Genomic DNA, 24,968 nt, shown 5'->3' with positions numbered 1-24,968 from the left:
ATGAAGAAGGAAGCCAATTAAAAGTCCAGCCAATGTTTTCTCCCGGACAAAAAAGGACACATTCCCTGAAAAACCCAAAAGTGGTTGGATAATACCCCCGTGATTGTTTTTGAAGTAATTTCGTGAAACTCTACGCCCCATTTTCATGCATTTAAATGATTAGTGCGGAATCGCATTGGTTTGGGATGTAAGGGGACGGGAGGGAGAGAAGGGGGGTGAAATGAAGGGGAGGAGCGAATTTGGACCGCCCCCCCCCCCCGCCGGCTCCGGCACCGAGGGCAGAAGTTTTGCTGACGAGTGAAATAGGAGGAGTGAGAAATTGGAGGGCCCTCCAACTAAGGCCTGAGATGCGCAGATTACGAATCGAAAGGGCAAACTTCCAGGGTAGGAAGAGTCTACGTAAGCGACTGATTCGCAGCATCTATGAGAAAGGATCCTGGCCGGAAGACTTCGTGAGATCGGTGTTTGTTCATATTCCGAAAAAGGTAAAGGCTGCATCATGTGAGGACAACAGGACAATAAGTTTGATATCCCACGCAGCTAAAGTTGTTCTCAGGATCATACACAAAAGGATAGAGAGTAGGGCAAATGATTACTTAGGGGATGATCAGTTTGGGTTTAGGAAGGGGAGAGGTACGCGTGATGCCATTGCAGTAATGAGATTATTAATCGAGAGGAATGTAGAATGCAATCAGGATGTATTCGCCTGTTTCTTAGATTTCGAAAAGGCGTTTGATAGAGTGAATTGGGGAAAACTAATGAATGTATTGCAGAAAATAGGAGTAGATTGGAGGGACAGGATGGTTTGAAGGGAGGGCATTGGGTTCTTAAATCGTTCTCTCGATTCATCCAGTAGAAATTATTGTAAATCTTTTCCTGTTCAGAATTTAGAATCCTTATTTCCCCAAGTTCCTAAATCCACAACCTAACCTGTCTCCCACTGAACCCTCAAAATTGGAAAAAAATAACTTATCCAAATGTAGCCATTACATCCGCAGAATATGGTTCGTCGATTGTAGTTCTAAATACAACGGACTACATAATTGAGGTTAACACACAAAATTCCAATACCTCCTCCTACCGACAAATACCCAAAGATCCAAATCCCGTACTCAAGGAGGACCTCGTCCAATTTCTCCCTTCCAACGGGCCCAATGAAGGTCTATCTCCTTCAGACATCACCCCCCTTTCCCCTCCCCACCCACGCACCCCTCATTTCGATATCCTCCCGAAGATCCAGTAACCCAACAACAATCCTGGGCGTCCGTTTTACCCTCCCGTAACTCCCCGACGGGAAGAATATCCGCATTTGCACGAGACCACTCCTCAGCCGATAGTCCACTCCCTACCTTCATTCATTCAAGTTTCATACCATTTGCTTGAAAAGCTAAAATCAACCTCCCTCCCTCCCTCCATATACCAATATTAGCATGACCACCATTCATGCCACATCACTTTATGCATCCATTTTCACGAGTCTTTTCTTAACATCCTTACTCAACGGCCCTGTCATCAACTCCCTCCTCCTCGTGAAAGCCTCTTTGCCTAACGCAATTCCTCTCCATAGATCCCAACTTCTTTGACCTTTTTGGTCCCAAACACTACCGAGATAGGTGTACTGCTCCATCTGACAATTTATGAACTCCTTCTTTAATAAATTCCAAAGAAACTGCGGGAGATGCCGCAACAGTAACTTTTAACGGAGTCATCCGCTAATATTTAATACGCTTAACCTCATAATCGAAAACCGCATTAACTTTGTTTTGCTTATATTTATTCTCATCCCATATCTATCACACTAAGTTACCAATTCACTCAACGATGTTTGCAACACCTTGGCTGACTGACAAATTAAAGCTTGATCATGGGCAAACCTAACTACTATTTTCAATTCCCCGCCGACTTACAGTCCTATCTCCAGTTCTTCCCTTATGTTCCTCTCGATTAGTAACCTCATTATTTCCAGGTCCCCCCCCCCCCTCCTGAACCCAAACTCATTGTCCACTAAGTAATGATTTTCCCTATTCTCTATCCTCTTATTAATTATCCTATGTATCAACTAGGCTGCGTGGGAAATCAAACTCATCGTTTGCATAGCCCTCATGTGTACTTGCCTTTCCCTGTTTTGAGGTAGGAAGTTACACTGGTTTAACGAAATCTTCTGGACATAACCATCCCTAACCTAACACAGAATTAGTCCATAGAGATTCTTACTTCCAAAATTTCCTAAGACCTAAAATAAATCTGAGGAAATGTTTTCTACCTTAACGGCCTTATTTAGTATATTAAGTCCCGGGATCCTTTTTATACGCATATCTCGCCATCAAGTATGCCTTGACCTAAGCTATACTATCTACGTCATATTACTTTTCTATGCATAAGCTTTCTGGTCAAATGTCTTTTACTTAAAGTTTCTTAAAGTATGCTTTCCATCTCTCTTTATTCTTCACTGTTCAAATAATAATTATCTGACTAATATATTTGTATGTGTGCACGAATTTTCTCTTTTATTTACTGAATGGTGCTAACACCTTCATTTGCAGCGCACCAATTTCACTCTTCTTTTGCATGCTTTCCATATCCTCGCACCGCATCTTCTACCATGCTCCTTTTGCTTTATATTTGTTGCCCGCCTCAATTCATTGTTTAACTCTTTGCACTTAACTCTGCGTTTACATTTTTCCATTTCTTTCTCTCATCTATCTTTCTAATCATTTCGTCCGTAATCCATAGCTTCCTTTTCATTTACATATCAACAGTTCCCATAGTTACTTTTGCTGCTTTCGATATCCTTTTGTTCGACACATTTCCATTTATTCTCTACAATACTAAGCTTCCTAAAAGAATCAGCAGCGTGGGGTTGCCATGGTTCCTCTCCAGCGAAAAGAGATTACTTGGATGGAACCCCTGCCTCATGAACCCCCTCGCGCCTCCTCCCGTGATTTAAGGATGAAAGGGACAGTTTCCGTCCTCAGATAATCTTTTGCATTCCACAGAGCGGAGATGGCGTCCGGAAGGGTGTTTCTTTTCAAAAAGAAATTGTTGGGAATTGTCGAAGTTTCATGTTTGCCATCCGTTGCCGGGGAAACGACCCCGCCGTGCCCCTGCTCTTCGAGAGAGTGCTCTTGTGTGTTGGCCCGAGGTCCCCTGTGACCCGGGGGGCCTGCCTCCCCCTATCTGCCGCGGTGTGGTTGCTCCGGTGGCATTAATCTGGCCTTATTTCCCTCGCTAACAATTCCCTACCTCGTTTCCAAAGCCCTCGAGGATTCCACGCCGTTTGGACGAAATCGACGGATTCCATCGATTAGCGAGTGCGCGGTCGCATTTGCTTTGAATTTTTCACGAAGCCCTTCGAGTGACAATAGAATCAAGTTCGCGAGTCGATAGTCCCTGAACCGTCTCACTTCCCTTCTCTCATTCTGGGTACCTAGACGTCGATTGCATGGATCAATTTGGCATTAATTGAAAAAAAATGGCATTAAGAGTTTCGTCAGGAAGTCAATTGAGTTCTCCGCTGTTATCACTCCAACCTAGAGTTAATCCGTCGCCATTACTAATGAGTTAGAGGAAACATGGTGCCATCGCTACTGTGGTGTTGGAGGGTCTGTGAGTGGCCTGGAAGTTGACCTTTGGAGGCGGCGAATATCGCTGTAATCTCCCAAATACGCCGCGCTCGCTGCAATCATCAGCCATCGCTGATTTTGCAAAACAGATTTTAATTCTGCTATTTTATTATTTATTCAAATCCTGGAAACTTCCATTGAAGCATTCAGAGTTTAACGAGACATTTCAAATGTTTATAATTATGCGTATTTCATTTTATTTTGTATGCTTTTTCGAGAGGAAAATGGTGATTTGGCATGGTGTCTTTCTGATGCATTCGCATTAAGTGCTCCATAGTAAAAAATGTGTCGGCAACATTTAAAATTTGATTTTCTACGCATTACAAACATTTTTGTGTGTGTTAAAATATTCCTTGTTTAAATTTCAAGCTAAAAAATTAAGGTTTCAATACGCCCGCCTTCCACTATATCGCGACGTCCTTCGCCTGTAATCATTCCTCCTACGCCGTCGTATCACTACTGTATTTCCGGTCATTGCCATCTCCCTTTATAAACCGTCTTATTTCCCGTAAACGTCATATATCATAGTTCAGATGCGATTTAATGGCTAGCTGCGAGTGTGAGAAAGGGTTATTTTACTTTCCTAAATCGGGGCTATTTATATTATCTTTCGTTTCTTCAATGTCACCCATGGTAAGCTAAACTTATTCGTGGCAATGTACTTCTCAGATCAACCTTTATGTACACATTTGAAGGGAATAGCGTAGTATAGTCTTGAAATACAATGCGTCTGTCCCAAAAATAGGTTAAATGAGTTCGTGCCAACCATGAAGATGGCTAGAATGCGGTGATTTGTGGTGGGAAAGGCAATGGGAGATCTTGGGAAAGCAACGCGACCCACGTCAGTTAACTGTGGGCATTTACACTGTGCAGATCGCTGCTACAGAGGACCCCTGTTCAAGCATCGCGCCAGGAATTCACGATGTCACGTTGCATGGAGCAATGATACGAGATTAAATTGTGCATTGAGCTTGGAAAATTGGGTTCAAAGACCATGAATAGGGTTAAGGATTATTATAGAGATGGAGAAATGTCCCAAGGGATGGTTTTCTGCTTCTGCACAGGATTTTCTGGGAGGATAACGAGGAGGTTAACGATGAGGAATGCCCTGGATATCCATCTGAAACACAGTGTGATGAAAACGTACAAAAAGTGAGACAAACGTTCAATTATGATTGACCCCCAAGTGTCAGCATGTTGTCAGAAGAATGCAATATTCAGGAAACCAAAGTGCATTATATTCTAAGAGAAGATTTAGCCATGAGAAAGGCGAGCCAAGAAGGTCTGATGCCTTGTAGAAGTCCCACCAACGGAAGACACAACAATGTGAATCGCAATTACCTCAACAATGAAAATCTTCGCTGACTCATACTGTCGTGGTCGGTAATACTATACGTCTATGCATCCGGATATGCCGTCCTCCAATGTGGTAACGTAATATCAATATGGTAATTTGCGACAATCCTAAATAAATTAAATGTGCGATCACAATACGAAGAATAAAATAGGACTAAAAAGATAATGGGAATTATTTAATTAAATCTCCCGTCGTGTTTTCTCTTGAAAACGCAACCACCTTGGTCGAATACAGTTCACCGCTAAAAAAAATTGAGATTTTGATAGATGTAAAACCATACATGACTTCCTTGTAATCTAAGTTGAAAGATGGGATGATGCAGAAACAAATTTTTTATCGCAGTAATTACTTTGCAATTGATTATTATTAAGAACATACAGGGTGTCAGAACAGTTATGGCAATTGCTTTGATGGCAATTTTTGCGCCTTTAATTTTTCAGTAATGTGTCACACACTTCTCAGTTCTCAAGTTCAGGCAGTGAAAACATTTACCTATTACACTTCTCAGTAAAGAAAAACTAATATTTTTCCAAAAACATACAGGGATGAAATCTCCTTGAAAAATTAAGTAAATGCACAACATGATCAAAACATCCACGTTCATTTATACTCAAATCAATCAAAAATGAATTTGAATGCAGAAGGAATTTCTCGATTGATTCCATTTTTCGCTATTCATCTTTCGTTTCAGATCGAGAAAATTTTGTTTCTTTAAAATTTTGCAAAAACAAATGACACATTTTCTATCTAATAACGTCAAATTTGCAGCTTCTGACATAAGTACTGCAGGGGCAAAGAAGACGTCGCGACTGCTGTGTATCCGTGTGCCGCACCGTCTTCTTCAGCCTGACTGTGATTTTAACACCAGGATACAACTGGGATTACAAGAAATCCGCTCCAACTGTCATTCATATATCCAGTTCTTCCCTTAATACCTCTTCAATCATTTCTTCCACATATACTATACGTCGAACAGCACCGGCGATAATGGACAACCCTGCCTTACACCTCTTCCGAAAAATTCGAAAACTAGTGGGTTTCTTTTCTTTTTTGTGTGTTTCTGTGTTTTTTCCTTGTCCTCTAGTGCTAACTTCATATACTTTATATATATATATATATATATATATATATATATATATATATATATATATATATATAACGATTTTACGGAAAAACTCACATGAGCGGCACAATAATGGGCTGGCACAATATAACACAAATAGAATAAAATAGCAACAATTAAAAGGACACTCACACGGTAAATTGTTCGAGCTTTAGGCCCTCTCAGAGGCCTTCTTCAAGAGAGACTGAAAATATGCTGTTACTGTGGAGAGGGGAAAGAGGTATGGGCGGGGAGGGGAGGTGTGGAGGGAATGCTGGGAGGGAAATTAAAGATGGCGGTTAAGGTTGGGAATTTTGAAAGAACGGAAAGCTAATATGTAGGCGGATTCACGAGTTCTCACCTCTATATTGGTGGCTGAATCAGGTAGGGATTCTAGGATGCTGAATCAGGTAGGGATTCTAGAGCAAATCACTGGTCGAATGAAATGTTGTGGGAATTGGCGTGTGAAGGGATAGGAAGAGAAGAGAGTGAGGCAGAATTGCAGGAGTACCGGTGATTATTCATTCGAATGGATAAATGGGTAATGCATTCGCCTATGTGAAAGGAAGTGAAATGTTTGCATGACAAAAGGTAAAAAATGTTTTTTTAGAGGCAATTAGCGTGGGAACGAAGTGAGGGGGCAATGAGGGGATGTAGGGAGAGGGGAGTAGACATAATAAGAAGACAGGTTTTACATCGGGGGCGGTTGCAAGTAGGGGAAATATTAGGAAATTTGTCACGGGGGGTTGGTTGCCAAAGGGTTGGTGGATCTCAGAAGGTTTTTGAGATTGGCGGGTCGTCTGTATGCGATAGACGGGCATTGGGGTGGTAAGGATGAGGTCGCGTCATTGTCATGCAAAATTGGAAACAGTTGTTTAAGGAGGGTTTCCAGTCTGTGTGATCCGGGGAAATAGGTGGCGCAAAGGTTGAGTCCTGCGTCAGATGTGGGCTTGTTATTGTGTGGTGTGTGCGGTCGGGTGGAGCGGTGGATTTTATTTTGTAGGGCCTTTTCTGGGTAACCGCGTTTGAGGAGTGCAAGATGTAGATTGTCAAGGTATTTGTTGAGAGTGGCTGTGGTGTTGCAAATTCGGTGTCCGCGGATAGAGAGAGAGTTAGGAATCGAGCGTTTCGTGTGTTGAGGATGACAGCTTGTGTGGTCTGGGAATTGCTGATGGTTAGTGGCTTTGATGCCTACTGAAGTAGTGAATTTGTTGTTTTGAAATGAGATGTCTGTGTCAAGAAAGGTGATGCCGATTGGGCCGAGTACTGTAGTTACCAGGGCTCATTTCCCCTACGTGTTTTGTCCATCATTTTGTTCTGGGGAATGATAATTGAGGTGGTTTCCGGTTACCTCCCTCAACAGTGTTTTTAACGCGACACCATCACTCAATGGCCGGCTCACTGCTATCAGACGCCTTTGCAGCCGCGTCACCGAGGAAAAGACACTGCGTGGATCACCTTTCGAATGGCTCCTAACCTTCGACCTATGGGTGACCCTAACAGAAATAAGATTCATTAAAGCCGTGACCACAGCGAGAGGTTAAGGGAAAGCGACAACAAAATGATGATATATAATTGATACCTTTCCCTTTTTCAAATTAAGACTATGAAAATTAGCTTACAGTATCTTGAACTCCTCGAATGCCATTATTCATTGACCACCAATTATTGTTATACGCGTTGGAGACATGAATTCGCGAAGGCTTTCAGGTTGTGATGCAGATGTGTATTGGTGGCTGATTGGCGTTAAATGAAAAGTGGTAGTCTTCGAACCCAAATAAACCCATCGGCAGCACTTGCCACACTCGCGCGCTGCTCGTATTGGGATCCCGGCAAGATGAACGTGGGTCGCAACGTTCTTCGATGGATACCGCTCACGTTCCCGCGAATGCTGTTTTCTCCGAGCATGGACTGTAGGGCATTGGGGAGCAAGCGATGACCTTGAACGGAAGTGAATTCGGCGCGCAGATGGCAAGCAATGGCCTCCGCCTTCACTCGCGAGGGTGCAGTGCGTGGTGATTCATTCACGGGCGTCATTCGCCTCCGTCGGCGGATTAAGGAAGCCGTGACCTCGTGGCATTTCGCGGCGTCGGATCGATGAGTGACCCGACGGCGGAGGAAAAAAAAGCAAGAAAAGGGAAATTAAGGAGCTCGGACAACGAAGGAGGTCGCGACCTCCGCGTGGGTCTCACCAGGGGTCACCATTCGATGCACTCGTCCCAATCCCAAGGCAAGGGATTGAATCTCTGAAACAGAGGACCATCATCAAACCTTTCAATCTCATCACGTTTCAATTGGTCATCACAGACAATATTTGTTTAAGAGGTAGTAAATGGCAGAACAAGTTCGAAGAATATTAATTTGCAAAGAAAGCCGTCTTACTTTCGTTTAAAAATGGTGGTTTATCGACCGAAATTTAGAACAAACAAATTGCGAGTCCATTGTTTTGTTGTCCAAATGTTCTATGCAATCAAAAATCCTGCGTTTAGGCGCTACGGTAAACATATTTTGTGGAAATCAACTAATATCGTGTGTGTGCCTATGTATGTATTTGTACAAGGTCTGTCCAAAAGGTATAACGAATTTTGAATTTCCGCGGGTTGCGTATGCTTGATTTTCGATTTTTATGTGGCATTATGTATGGCACTTATGTCTCTCCCTTATGCCGAAAGGTTCAGCCATTTTGAATGTTCAATTAATTGTTGACAGCTGTTTTATTTATTTATTTCTTTATTCCGTATTTGTCCGAAAACAGCACATTTTGGCCTTAACATCGGACTATTAACAACGATAACAATGATCACATTCACAAACACCCAAGCCCTAGGTGGAGGAAATTTCACCCAGGCGGGAATCGAACCCGCGACCCTTGGAATGGCAGACGAGGACGTTACCCCGCCGCCACCGGGGTTTTGCTTGGACGATGGAGGAAATTTCACCCAGGCGGGAATCGAACCCGCGACCCTTGGAATGGCAGACGAGGACGTTACCCCGCCGCCACCGGGGTTTTGCTTGGACGTGTCTTGGCTTGTCTTCGATTTTTGACTGAGCCAACGAATGGGTCGAAGAATCCGTATCAAATTTTGTGTGAAAACGTAATTGAGTGCGCGGACGCATTCAGTTTGTTCACTGTGGCATATGGAGAAGCTACATTGGACCGTAGAAACGTTTATCGGCGGTACAAGATATGGTCAGAGAGCCAAGAAGATGTGAACGACGAAGAGCGTGCCGGACGCCCGAGCACGTCAACGACGGACGAAAACATCGATGAAGTGAAGAAAATAGTATTGGCCAATCGTCGAATCACCGTAAGAGAAATTACTGAGGACCTAAACATATCGATTGGCTCGTGCCATTCGCTTTTTACTAATTATTATGGCATGACACGGGTCGCCGCGAAATTCATACCAAAATTGCTCAATTTTAACCAAAAACAGCAACATATAAACATTGCTAATGAGGTGTTGGACTCTGTCCGCGGTGACCGAAATTTACTCCAGAGGGTCATAATTGGTGACGAATCATGGGTCTATGGTTATGACGTGCAAACTAAATTTCAGGGTAGGAGGGTTAGTTTCTTTCCTTGTGCCGTTTATGGTTTCATAGGAAAATCTGGTACCCGAAAAATCACATAGCTTTGGAGGATCTGCAGGTGCCCAGAGTGACTTGCCCGGGAATTGAATCCGGTCCCCTCCGGTTAGCAGTCCAACGCTCTACCCACTGGAATACCGCGACCCCCCCCCCCACACACACACACACACACATATATATATATTTTATATATATATATATATATATCCCTCCCCGGACTAAAACCTTGACGTGGTGGAAGGGCTCGTGTGTTCCGATGACCCCTAGAGCTGTGCTGGCGGGAGTAATAATCATTGCTCCTGGTAGGATCACCCATGCCAGATAGGTCAAAGGTTAGGAGCCAGACGAAAGGTAGTCCACGCAGCGTCTGTTCCTCAGTGAGACGGTTGCAATAGCGTCTGACCCCAGTGGGGCAGCCAGTAAGTGATGGTGTCACGTTAAAAACACCATTGAGGAAGGCAACGGGAAACCACCTCAATTATCCTTCTCAAGATAAATATGATGGTCACTAAAGAGATTTTGAGTCCTGGCAACTACGGGGCTCGGCCAAATCGGCTGTGTGTCGTGCCCGGCAGCGGGGGAGGTCAGGCTTCCGCGGTCGTCATTCCACGAAACCCTTGCAAGGGTAAACCGGCAGCAGTAGAACAGAAGACGCAGGAGAGGACGACCACATTGCTTATAATAGGAAAGTGGAATGTTAGGACAATGATGAGGACAGGGAAATTGGAGAATATTAGGCGAGAGATGAAAAGGGGAAATATAGATATTTTAGGTCTATGCGAGGTGAGATGGAAGGATAGCGGGGGTTACTGGAGTGATAATTATAGAATAATACCTGTATACAGCGGCGGGAACGATAGCCAACGAGGGTTGCCATAGTATTAAATGAAGACGTAGGAAAAGGCGTAGTAAAAATATAACAGGTAACGGATAGAATATTACTAGCAGCGATAAAAGCAGAACCGACGAACTTCATTATTATCCAGGTATACATGCCACCGAGGAACCATACGGAGGAAGAGGTCGATAAGATATACGATCAATTAGAGGAGATAATCGCGTGTGTTCCCGCAGGGAAACATTTGACGGTGATGGGGGATTGGAATGCGACGGGAGGGGAAAGAAGAGATGTTGATGAGGTGGGGGACTACAGTTTAGGCACGAGGAATGACCACGGAGAAAAAGCAGTTGACTTCTGCAGAAGACTGGAGTTAGTCATCAGCAACACTTGTTTTAGACACCACAAATGACGCAGGTATACATGGAAAATGCCCGGTGACTCAGAAGGGTATCAGCTATATTATATTCTGGTTAGACACAGGTTTAGGAACAGTGTGATAAATTAGCACGGATCCCGGGAGCGGATGCGGACTCGGAACCCAATTTAGTTGTTATGAAATGTAGCGTCTATTTCAAAAAGATAAGGCATGGGCGGCGGGTGGAAAAATGGAATGTAGAAGCATTAAATGGATTGAAAAGGAAGGAGTACCAACAGGCGGTAGAGGAAATCATGGAGGATGGTAAAGAGCTGAGTACAATCGAAGAAAAATGGGAAAGTATCAAGAAAGGGTTATCGAAAGAGGCAAAAGATACTATTGGAACCGTTAACGCGAAAAGGACTAGGAAACCATGGATCACGGATGACATGATCACAAAGATGGATGAGCGGAGGAAATGGAAGAATGTAAATATAGATTAAGGCAAAATCAAGTACAAAGAATTAGACAATAAATTGATTCGGGCACACAAATAAAGAAAAAGATGCATGGTGGAAGACGCATGGCGAGGATATGGAAAGTCTTCAGAGGAAGGGTGAAATTGGTGCGCTGTATAGCAAAGTTAAATCTTTATCGGGAAGTAAGAAAGGGAGGTCTATGCGAACAGTCAGAGATAAGGCGGGTAAGATAATAGCTGACGCAGGAAAGATCCAAGAGAGATGGAAGGAATATATAGAGGAACTGTGTACTAAAGAACTCGGACCAACAAGTTTAGCCGTAGAAAAGGAACATGACGTAGAGGAAGATAGCTTAGGCCCAGGTATACTCGACGATGAGATTGAAAGGGCATTAAGGGAGATAAAGCTAAATAAGGCCATGGGCGTGGTTACAATTCCAGCGGAACTACTGAAATGTTTAGCAAAATGTTGGAAGAAAAGGTTATATGGGCTGATTCATAGTGTTTATGAGGAAGGAATCTGGCCGGAAGACTTAGTGAGATCAGTTTTAGTTCATATTCCGAAAAAGGTAAAGGCTACATCATGTGAGGATTACAGGACAATAAGTTTGATATCCCACGCAGCTAAAGTTGTTCTAAGGATCATAAACAAAAGGATAGAGTGTAGGGCAAATGATTACTTAGGGGATGATCAGTTTGGTTTTAGGAAGGGGAGAGGTACGCGTGATGCCATTGCAGTAATGAGATTATTAGTCGAGAGGAATATAGAATACAACCAGGAGGTATTTTCCTGTTTCGTAGATTTTGGAAAAGCGTTTGATAGAGTGAATTGGGAAAAACTAATGAGTATATTGCAGAAAATAGGAATAGATTGGAGGGAAAGGGGGCTAATCCGTAACCTGTACATGTCTCAGACGGCTCAGGTGCGGGTGGGAAACGGGGAGTCCGGAAGGTGTAAGGCAGGGTTGCCCATTATCACCGTTGCTGTTCAACCTGTATGCAGAGGAAATGATTAAAGAGGCATGGGAAGAACTGGAAGTAGGAATGAAGGTGGGCGGGGAATTCGTAAAATCAGTTAGGTTTGCTGATGACCAAGCTTTAGTTTGTCAGTCAGCCAAGGGGTTGTAGGCATTGCTGAGTGAATTGGAAATTCAGTGCGACAGGTATGGGAAGAGAATAAATATTAATAAAACAAAGGTAATGCGATTTTCTGGAAAGAAAAAGGCTAAGCTAAACATTAAAATAGGACTGTGATTAAGGGGAGAATGTTAGGCAAACAAGGAAAGGGGAGGAACAGGATAGGGATGTTGGACGGGATGGAAGGAGAAAGAAAGTACTCAGATCTGAAGAGGGACCTGATGTAAAGTAGGATGTTGTGTTTTGCTAGGTGTCACAAATTACAGGTATTTAATTAGTAATTATGTCCATCTTAACCGGTCTTAACTATCTTAACCGGTAGATTACCTAATAAAAATAATATATATATATATATATATATATATATATATATATATATATATATATATATATATATATATATATATATATATATATATATATAAGTAAGATATGTCTCAGAAAGATTCAAACTCGTAGGTTGTCCTTAATTTTTGAAAATACTCATCATGCAACGCTCATCAATGATTGAAAAGTTTCCTGTTAATATTCTACAATCTTCTAGAACAGAGAACTACAGTTTCGATAAAGAAAACACGGGATCGAATCCCGGTCAAGACGAATGATTTTTACACTCTGAAATTGTTGCATTGTAAAGAAAATATGTTCTAAAAATTTGGATTCACAATCTTATGTGGGCATTCTGTGTGTGATGGAATTGTCAATTGAATTTCCGTATTTCTGTTTTTAATTTTGGAAATGTGTACACACACCATCAGCAAATCCTTAGAAATATGCCGAGAGAAGCATTTTGCTGTGCGTGACTCGCGAACTGCAGAGTGCGGCCTGTGGATGACATCTCTTTGGGATGAATTGCGGCTCTCCAATCGAAAAAGGTTCCGTAACACCAGTGTGCAGATCATTGTGCACAAAAGGTTCCAGACACCAATGGGATTTGATAGGATCACTGGGTTACTTCAAATGGGACATCTCCAGGATTCTCCAGGCGAATCAAACAAATGATCCTGACGCCTGCCCAAGAAATATTCTTTTAGCAACACTCGGGGGTAAAAGTAGACACTTTCTTCGCCTGTGGACACAATAACTGAAGCCAGGAAGAGATACGAAGGCCCAAAGAAGATCATTCAAAGTAACTTTAAAATTTGCGTGCTGACGACTGATTTTGTAAATCTATTTTGACTGTAAAATGAACGAGTCGGCGGGCCTCCTCAAACGAGGCATACTCATCGCAGGAGTGTTGCATGTTTAGCAGGGCGACGAGGCAGCGTTCGAAATCCCACTCTTCTCTCGCCACAGGCACTGAGTAATGTGCCATTGACATGAGTGGTGTCCAAACACATTTGTGGCCGCGATAGGAGAGATGGTGAAGCGACATTCAGTGTTGGGATCCGGGATGAGGGACCGACATTTAATTTCTTACATTCAATGTAATTCACTGGATAGTGTGTAAAACGTATGCAGCGGCTCGGCCGAAGGGTGAGTGGGTCCTCGAAGGACGGGTATTATCCAATTAGCATTCACCTCGTGTGGATAATTCTGGGCGGCAATTGAGTGCATTCGATAGGAACTGCCTCTACCTATTGGGCACATAAAGGTCCCAAAGAAAAAGATAAGATAGAAATAAAAGAAAGATAAGAAATAACGAAGATTAATTGCCGTTGTTTTTACGATTTACTGATAAATCGGGCGGAGTGGTTCAAACCCACCCTCAAATTATCTCCTGTTGTCAGCCTTTCATTTAGGATGGCTTTCCGAGCTGAGGCATTTACGAATGAATGGACGAATATTTAAATTAAGAAACTAATTTTTTTCCATTTATTGACCAAAGGTTCAAAATTATTCGCCGTCGTCGTGACGTAGTCAACGAGTGACCTGCTGTGCGTGTGACCTCTCTTCTAAATTGTCGACTCCCTCCGGTGTCCGAAAGACGACAAATGAAATCGCATCGCCGATGGACTTTTGTTTTTGTTTTGTGGGCAGTATCCGAGCACTAGACTATAAAATTGTTGGGCACAGTTTTTGAACGACGTAATCAATCAGCATACTTTTCCGAAAGTGGATGCGAATTCGGTTCGTATTAAATTGCTAATGATTCTGACGTTAGATTGAAGAGAATAAAACAGAAAAGGCGGGCTGGGAAATAGAATGTAGAAGCAATAACGGGAGCGACAAGAAATGAGTATGAGGCGTCTGTGGAAAATTGATGTTTGAGTATGGGGGGGGGGGTAAAGTAGAAGAACATATCAAAAATGGGACATCGAAGGCTAAATACGAATCAACGGGAGCAGTAAAAAGGAACATGACTAGGAAACCATGGATTACGTAGAGAGGAGATGATGAGGAGGATCGACGAGGCAAAAGAATGGAAGAATAAAAACGCAGAGTTGGGCAGAAGGAAGCAATTAGATCTCGGAGTTTTTTGTTGAACGCTTTCGTTCTAAATCGTCTAAAAACTCTAATCCGAAATCAGAGGGAGGGGGGGAGAGAGAGAGAGGACCCCCACCCCCTGCCGTGTGCGTCAATGCCCGCGTCATCTAATGAGCAAGATAGTGGCAAAGTTTGTGAAAAGGCGTGACCTAAACAATGCAAATGAATGAAAACAATGAAAATCAACGAAGTACTACATCCTCCCGTGATAAGCGCTGAGCGCCCTTGTGAATTCGTTCTTGAGTAGAGCAGGCTTCGGTGGGAGCGACGGCAAGGTGCTTCGAAAAGCACATCTTTGAATCTCAGCCCGTTTCTCCATTTCCATTATTCTCCGCCCCCTCTCCCAACTGCACCCTCCCTCGCCCCCCCCCCCACCCCCCCCCCCCCCGCTCCCCCTTCGACCGCTCCTCCGCATAAGCTTCGATGCCCAATCACTATCAAATGTTTCCCTGCAGGAACACACGCGAATATCTCCCTAATTGATCGTATGTCTTATCATCCTCTTCCTCCGTATAGTTTCTCGGTGGCATGTATACCTGGATAATAATGAAGTTCGTCGGTTCTGCTTTTATCGCTGCTAGTAATATTTTATCCGTTACCTGTTATATTTTTACTACGCCTTTTCCTACGTCTTCATTTAATACTATGGCAATCCCTCGTTGGCTATCGTCCCCGCCGCTGTATACAGGGTTGCACCCAAAAGTGGTAGGACTGATTTTCTCTGGCGCGAACGGAGCGGTGGAGGGGGGTCTGCCTGGCAGGGTAAGGTGTAGGCGGCTCTTAGCAACAGACCGACACCAACCTCAGTCGCCTGCGGGCTGTCGTTGAGTGAGGACACCGTTTTTAGTGAACCAAGTTTTTTGTCCGCGTCGAAAAACAAAATGAATCTGAATTTAGAGCAACGTTATTCCGTGAAGTTTTGTGCGAAACTCGGGAAGACGGAAACTGAGACCCTCGATATGATCAAGCAGGCTTATGGGGACACTGCCTTAAGCCGTTCCACAGTATTTGAGTGGCACAAGTTGTTTAAAGAGGGTAGGGAGCTCGTTGAAGACGACCATCGCTCCGGACGGCCGTCGACGGCAAGAGCCGACACGAATGTGGACAGAGTGAGGACACTGCTGAACACAGACCGACGCTTAACCAGTGAAGAAATTGCAGACCAGTGGGCCTGTCTGTATCCAACGTCCAACGCATTATTTCACAGGATTTGGCCATGCGCAAGGTGTGCGCCAAGATAGTGCCGAAAATTCTGAGTGTCGACCAACAGGCAACGCGTGTGCGCATTTCCGAAGAAGTGTTAGCCAATTTGCACCGAGATGAAAATTGTTTGAACAATGTGATTACTGGTGATGAAACATGGGTTTTTCAATATGACCCCGAAATGAAAAGACAATCCGCGGAATGGCACACTTCCGCGTCCCCACGTCCAAAAAAGGCTCGTATGAGCAAATCAAAAATCAAAACGATGTTGATTGTGTGTTTCGACCGTCATGGAGTGGTTCACAAGGAGTTTGTCCCACCAGGGGAGACTGTGAATGCGAACTTTTACGAGCAGGTGCTCACCCGCCTCCGAGAACGCGTGAAAAGAGTCCGACCGGCCATCGCAAACTGCTGGGTGCTTCATCATGACAACGCACCGTGCCATGACGCGCTCGTCGTCATACAGCTCCTGGCCAAATACGGCGTTGCCACACCCGCCCTATTCTCCCGATCTGGCACCACCGGACTTCTTCTTCTTCCCCCTGATGAAAAGACAGCTCAAGGGACGACGTTTTGACTCGATAAAGGCCGTTCAAGAGGCTTCGACAAGAGTCATCAACGGCATCCCCAAAGAAAATTTCCAGCGGGCGTAATGGGAGCAACGTGTGTGAAGCAGCTCAAGGAGCATACTTTGAAGATTATTAAGTCGATGTAAGTATATCGTCAATAAAATTCTTGTAAAAAAATCAGTCCTACCACTTTTGGGTGCGACCCTGTATTATTCTATAATTATCACTCCAGTAACCCCCGCTATCCTTCCATCTCACCTCACGTAGACCTAAAATATCTATATTTCCCCTTTCCATCTCTCGCTTAACATTCTCGTATTTCCCTGTCCTCATCATAACCCTAACATTCAACGTTCCTTCTCTAACTAATTTGGTCTTCTTCTCCTGCGTCTTCTGTCCTGCTGCTGCCGGTTTTCTCTTGATATGGTTTCGTGGGATGACGACCGCGGAAGCCTTACCTCCCCCGCTGCCGGGCACGACACACGGCCGATTGGGCCGAGCCCCGTAGTTGCCAGGACTCAAAATCTCTGTATAGTCCATCATGTAAATCTTTGGAATGATAATTAAGGTGGTTTCCCGTTGCCTTCCTCAATAGTGTTTTTAACGTGACACCATCACTTACTGGCCGCCCCTCTGGGGTCAGACGCCATTGCAGTCGCCTCACTGAGGAACAGACGCTGCGTAGACTACCTTTCGTCTGGCTCCTAACCTTCGACCTATCTGGCATGGGTGACCCTACCAGGAGCAATTATTATTACTCCCGCCAGCACAGCTCTTGGGGTCATCGTATATTTAACAAATAATATATGCATAATTATCCTAGAAGTGGTGGTTATTTGGTATTGTGCATTCCTTTTGAGTCCGATAAGTGGTTACTAAGTCTTTCGTGTGTCGGAATTTTTTTCCTGTATTAACATGGAGGGTGGCTTTATTTGCACGGAGGAAACATCTCTCCCGCCTGCTTTACGATTACTCCCGATAATCCCCTCTTCTCCCCCACCGTATCCAGCACTTCCTAATTTGTTTTCCTTTCTGTCCATTTCACCTTCTCCATCCTTCTCCACACCCACATTTCAAAAGCCTCCAATATACGCCTATCCTCCTGCTTCGAAGACCATGTTTCCGCACCGTACATAGCTACGCTCCATATCAAAGTTTTTACGAGCCTTTTCTTAACATCCTTACTCAACGTCCCTGTCATCAATTCTCTCCTCCTTGTGAAAGCCTCTTTGCCTAGTCTATTCTTCTTCTTGCTTTCTTAATACTTTTGACCATTTTGGTACGTGGCACATCCAAAATAAGTAAATTAGTCCACATACTCTAGCTTTTGCCCTCCTTTTTTAACGTTTAGCTTAGCCATCTTTCGCGAAAACATGCAGATAAACCTCTTTTAATTTTGCATTGGCCTTCATCCCATACCTATCACAGTGCCTTCCTAATGCGCTCAGCAACGATTGCATACCCTAGGCTGGCTGACCTCCCTCACAGTCTTCTCGTTACACACAAAACACACCAATTCATCCTGATTGTATTCTCCATATGTTCCTATCTACTAGTGACCGAATGGCTACTTTCGCATCAAGCATCCGGACCTATCTCCTTCAATGAGCCCAAACTGATCATCCCCTGAGTAAACATTTGCTCTTCTCCTCTGCATGTTATTATTGATTGTCCGGAGAATAACTTCGGGTGCATGAGAAGTCAAACTTAATGCTACTGCAGTCTTCACATATTGCCGCCTTATCCTTTCTTATAATGCGAATTAACACTGATCTGAGGAGATCTTCCGGTCGAATTCCTCGCTTATAAATGCTGTGAAATGACCCATAACACTTCCTTCCAATTTCGTAAACCCTCAAGTGATTCAGCAGGGATGTTATCTACTCCCACAGCCCTAATAGATCCCTTATCTCTTAATGCCTTTTCTATATAGCAATCAAACATGCCTTGATTTAAATCTTAACCCATTCATATCATATTCTCTTATGTTTGCTAGCCTAATATCTCTCATCAGTTACCTTTGAAAAACATACATATTCGAATAACTAATATGTCTGAAAATTGAAAATAAGTAACACTTATTTTCACAACCCATGAAACTAGATTTATTTCTAACTTGGTCGGTAAACCAATGAATTTTATCACTGCGTAGGTAAATGTTAAGCAGCATTTAAAAGTTAGGAATATGGCTAATAATTCTATTTCTAATAATAAATATGACCTAAATGTTTCTTGTTGTTTCAATACAATAAATAGATAAACAAGACCTGCATCCGCCAAGAGTGGAGGACGACCCCGGGGCTACCAGAGAGTCTGAGGGCGGCCGCGTCCTCTTCACTCGGCGGGCGTCGCAGAAACAGCAGTATGGCTGCGGCTGCAGATAAACAGTCGTCTTATTCAGTCGCCATTGGTGTTCCAAGTGACCTTGCACATGACTCAATTCAAACATCCCTACACAGTTTCACTCTAGCGGCCGTCGCGCATCACCTATTTATTACTTTAAGCCTGTTTACCATGAACCCCGCGCGTATATTTATTTTGCAAGAAATGTAAAATGCACGAGATGCATAGTCCTGCATACATTAGAGAACACGCGCCGCGGGGGCCTTTCACTAGAGCGAGCCCGCGGCGCAGGGGCCTCGTCCCCCGCCTGTCGAGCCACGGTGACCCTTCCCGTCCGCTGTGCCGCTCGAACACGCCTCCTAGCCGAGAGCTTAAATACCGACGCCGCGGATCTCAGACCAAATTTTAAATGAGATGAGAGGGGCGAATCGATAGAGAGTAAATTACGGTATTTACACAATTCGAATGGCGATTTCAACAAAGGGCATACATTTGTTCGAGAAGTCAAGCTGAATAAATTTGATTAATTATCATGTCCAAAAATAAACATGAGCATTTTCATTAGGGTATCAAAGAAAGCATTCAACAAAATTGCAATGAACAACTTAATAGGATACCCATGTGTGGTAAATGTGATGAAATGCTCAAAGAGAGAAATGTTATCCTCCGCTCGTAAGGCCTCATTTAGAATATGCTCTTAGTGTATGGGATTCTCACGAAGTTGGATCGATTGCTGAATTGGATCGCGTGCAGCGTATGGAGAGGAGCTAGATTTGTAAAACTTGTTATGATAAATTTTAGAAGCGTATCCAAAATATTGAAAGAGCTAGGCTGGGAATCCCTCACGGAGCGAAGGTCAAACTACAAGAATTTGTGTCCATTTAATCTGTTGCAAATTTGGAAATATGTCTCTTTAGCAATGATGTTAAAATGTTTTATTAGTCCCATCGAATTACCTTGTTAGAGATCATGTCTATGAAATAAGAGAGAATAAGTACAGAACAGATAGGTCAAAGATGCCATTTTTCCCACAAATGATTAAGGATCAGGATGAAATAACGTTTGTTCGACCGCACTAGGAAAGCAAAGGCGTTTTGGGTCAAGGGTTGTCTCGTGTGTAATCACACCCTGCCACACACCCTAGTGGTGGCTCGCAGGGTACTAAATAAATAAACAGGACTCATCGTTTCCATTTTAGGAACTTTATAAAAAATATCTGCTGGTGAGAAATATTGACAACATTCTCAAACTGTATTTTCTCCACACCTTCCCGATGGAATATTACTCTAATTACGCTCGAATTTTCTTAATCTCATAAAATTTAGTATAATTTTAATGGTTCCAAGGAATGATTTGTAATTTTGGGCTCAAGAAGCAATATTGCCAAAACCTGTGACGATTACCTCAAGCATCGGTTTAGGAAAATGTAGTGAGGGAATAAGAGGGAGGTGATGTTTTTCTTTAGTTAAGCGACAATTAGAAATACGCGGCAACTGCTTGGGATCCATGGAAAAAACTGCGAACTAAAGAATTAAATTAATTGCAATGAATGCCCGCTAGGTTTGTTTAAAAGATGCAAAGGAAAGAGTGCTAATAGTCTGTGTACATATTCTGGAGGAATATTAGGTTGGAGCCCCTCAATTCAAGAAGAGAGCAGGCAAGACAGAATTACAGAAAGGGAGCATAAGCGTGAGTTTTCTTGCGATACGGAGGCACTACCCCTAGCTCTACTGGTTGATTCGACCGCCGGGACAAAACGAGGGAGAGAGAGACAGACATGGCCACAGACAGATTCAACTACTGGTTCTTCACATGCACGATATACACAAACATAACCATATCGAACCCAAGTGCCCGAATATATTAAATACTTAACGAATAAATTAAATAAATATAATAATAAAAAATTAATTTTTATGAAGCCTTAAATTACATCAGAGACTTAATAAAAATTAAATGAATACTTCAGACACAGCAGTCATTGCATGATGTATTTAGGCATGCATGCGCACGAGTGTGTTTGTATAGAATATGAGCTAACACGCACTCAGGTGAAATAAATATAAATAACTCCGCATATGTGACTGGAGTCACAACTCCCCCTCCACATCCACATGCGGAGGCTTGCGGGTAATGTGCAGATGCAGCGAAAAGTGAAGAGAGGAAATAAAATCAACATCAAGTATTGTGGGTACATATTCAATATCTCCAAGATCAACTGCCTGGCATAATCAAGCGAATTTATCTTTCAGACGCATGCATCTTTGAATTATTCCTCATACCCTCTACCTGAAATACCCGTGCGATCTTTGAATCAAAATGGTTATAATTGTGAATTGAAACTGGCTTGGGAATTTTTTAAACATTTTATCTTCATCATTCAGCATGAGAAAATCACTCGGAATGAAAAGGTTGACAACATGCCTGTGAGATGTAATTTCATTCCTGAATTCTTACATTCAGCAACTAAAGAAGCCCTGGACAAGTAGGCAAAATGTGATGATTTGATGCAATGCCTTTCTATTTGGAACCCTTATATTCCCCAGGGGTCGCGGTAGTCCAGTGGGTAGAGCGTTGGACTGCTGACCAGAGCCACAGCTCCACCCAAGCTAAAGAGATTTTTCGGGTACCAGGTCTTCCTGGGAAACCATAACCGGCACAAGGAAAGGAACTGGCCCCCCTACCCTGATGTGTGAATATTCACACGCCGTATAGGGCTTAGTACTGGGTGATCTCTACCATCACCTACTAAACCGACCTTCGGGTTGATTACTGTGTTTATATTCCCCCAGGCATCCTCAAAGCCTAAATTTTTGACCCACCCCGTCCTTACTCGCACTTCACCTCCTAGTCCACCCCCACCAAGAGCACTCCGTAAGACCATCCCCCGGGGCCCTCCCAACGCCCACTATTTCCAGCCCCTTTGTCTCAGCAAGTGAACCCAACTCACCCCTCCCTCATCCTCCACCCTCTTCCCCTGCCTCTCCGTCAACGCCCCACTTTCCCTCTCTACCAAGGGCTGCATAAACATTGATTTCCAACCACTATATTGCACATGAATGTGCTAATGCAGTGAAATGCATTGAGCCATGAACAAATGAAAGTGTAGAAAATATGTAGTTAATTTTTAATTATGGACCATCAGTCAAAGGGTTAAAATTAATACAAAGTGCTTTATGGAATAAGTTTGATTGGTATGAGCAGATAATTAAGAATGAGGACAAGAAATAGAGTAATATACTCACAAAATGAAGGTAATCAGAATGAATGGAATGAGATTATCAAGAAATGTTGAAGGCTAAGATAACCATTTAAGTTTGGGGGACATAACCTAGAACAGTTCACATGTTAAGGTAGAGAAGAATGTGGGCAGAGTATTAAGCACATGAAAAAAATAAGTGCTTAAAGGAAATAAACTTTTGAAAAGAAGTGGGAGGTGATGACAGGCATCTTAGGTAAAGATTTTTATAGAAAGACTAGTGAAAACTCTAAGCTAGTATGTCTTGGAATCATGGCCATCTGGGCTGGAGGATAAGAATTGATTGAAATGTTTTGAGATGTGATGAGAAGAATGATGGAGAAAATGAAATTAATGGATTGAAAAACAAATGATGAAGTTCTAGGCAATGCAGTTAAGGGCAGGAATTTGGAAACGGCATTAAAGCAGACACAGGGAATACCGAGAGGCATAATGGTGGAAAGGCCAGGTAGAGGGAGGAAAAGAATCAGCAATTCGGATGGACTTCAGGGAGCTGAAAGGTAGACAGAGCTAAATCACACACTAGACTACTTTTGAGGCCAAATCAATTTCCTCCCTGGCAAGGTAGGATGGGTTTATTCTGATCCCTTATTGTTCATAGGAAAAATGGCATCTTAAATCTAACTATTCTACACTTAATCCCTCGAATGTTATTGATGTGATCTCTCCTACCATAGTAATATGGGGATAATAATATATTTTCAACATCACTGCTAAAGAGACGCCCTTCCAATTTATGCAAGAGCTTCAACCTGTGATTTAACCTTCGCTCCATTAAGTGATTCCCAGCAAAGCTGCTCTAATATTTTGGATCCCCTAGTAAGTTTATCATAACAACGTATCACAAATCTAGCTCCTCTACGCTGTACGCGATCTATGCAGTAATCAATCCAACTTTGTGAGGATCACACATACTCTAAATGAGACCCTCATGTTTACCGAGTAATGTTCTAATAAATCCCAATTTTTTGTTATCTTGTCCACGTATTCCCCACATGCGTTTCACCCAGGAGAGGTTGTGAGTGAGGGTAATGCCTTTAAGGTATTTCATTGAGTCTACACATTCCATTTCAATGTTCTCGACGTTGTATGCATTCCGGGAGGAATTGCTCTATTTCCAAAAATTCATCACTACGCACTTTTTTAAGTTTAATTCTAATTGCCAAATGTTGCATCAACATTGTATCACGACTTGCCTTGCCGTTTTTAGGCGGCTTTGTTTATCAGAGGTCGCCTAGTTGGGCTTATGCTCTGTGTCTCAGTATATAATTCCTTTTTCTTTCTGGAGCACCACCAGCATCGTTGTTTTTGCCCTTTTTATATTTATTTAATTATTTTCCGTATTATTATTGGAGTGTGACATTATTAGGTCTCTTATATTTATCATAGGGGCCTATTTTATTTATTTTTGTGTATGTCATAGCCCTATTTGGGTTTTCTTTTAACTTATCATAGTATGTTTTACACCTTGTTAGTAAGAGATCTGAGAGTTTTTCTATGCCTGTTTTTTGGTATACATTCTCATTTTCTTCCCAGGGGGGGAGCCCAAAAGCCAGCCTCAGGGTCTTCCTTTCTGTGCTATTTAATTTGTCCATTAGGGATCTACTGAGTAGTCCCATCCACGCAGGGGCTGCGTAGGTCAATGTTGGTCTTATTATTGCCGAGTATATTAGAATTTTTATTTCCTTAGGGGTGGCGTTTTGTCGGATAATCGGTGCCAATTGCGACCTTATTGCGGCTGCTTTATCTCGTATCTGTTTGATATGTATTTTAAAGGTCAGTCTGTCATCTAAGTCCACTCCTAAATATTTGATGCTTTGACTCCATTCAATCGGTTGTTGTCCAATCCTGATACATTCACAAGATGCTTTACGTGATCCTGGGTGGACGAAAAGTATTGCTTTGGTTTTTTGGGTATTTATCTGCAATTTCCATTTTTTATACCACGATATTATCTCGTCCAATGCATCTTGTGCTCTTTCTTTTACTGAGGTCATGTTTTTCCCTTTTACCAGGATTGCGGCATCGCCAGCATAGAGGGCAGTTATACTTCGCCAGTCATTTCTGTGCTTTGGAAAGTCGGCTGTATAAATGTTGAATAGAAGAGGGCCTAGTATGGATCCTTGTGGGACACCAGCTTTGGCAGTTTTATTGTCGCTTTTTTCTTCGCCCCATTTGACTTTAAAAGTTCTTCCGTCTAGGTAAGACTTTGTCCAATTTATCATCCATTTGGGGAATTTCCAAAACTCCATCTTTTGAATTAGGCCCCCATGCCAGACCTTGTCGAAGGCCTTAGTAGGTCAAGGAAAATACCGATGGTTTTTTCTTTTTTGTTGTAAGCGTCACTTATGAAGTCTGTGACTCTGTGAATCTGGTATTAAGGTCATCGGCTAAACCTATTTTATCCACAGGGCTACACATGTCTCAGTAAACCATTTCATTGTCAACAAATAAACATTTCTATTGACTAAATAAATTCATATATTGACTAAATGCAACTACTGACCACAGAGTTCATGTCATTAATATAAAGAAGGTACAAAAGAGGTCCAATAATACTTCCCTCGGGAACATCTGAAGTAACTTCTACAGCACTTGAGCTAACTCCATCTATCGCTGCTCTTTGAACCCGACCATTCAAAAAGTCTTTAATCTGGCCCAGTTTATTTTCATCTATGCTATA

Source organism: Hetaerina americana, unplaced genomic scaffold (genome assembly GCF_022747635.1).
Source record: "Hetaerina americana unplaced genomic scaffold, ioHetAmer1.1.p SCAF_112, whole genome shotgun sequence".
Lineage (NCBI taxonomy): Eukaryota > Metazoa > Arthropoda > Insecta > Odonata > Calopterygidae > Hetaerina > Hetaerina americana.
This window is presented reverse-complemented; position numbering follows the sequence as displayed.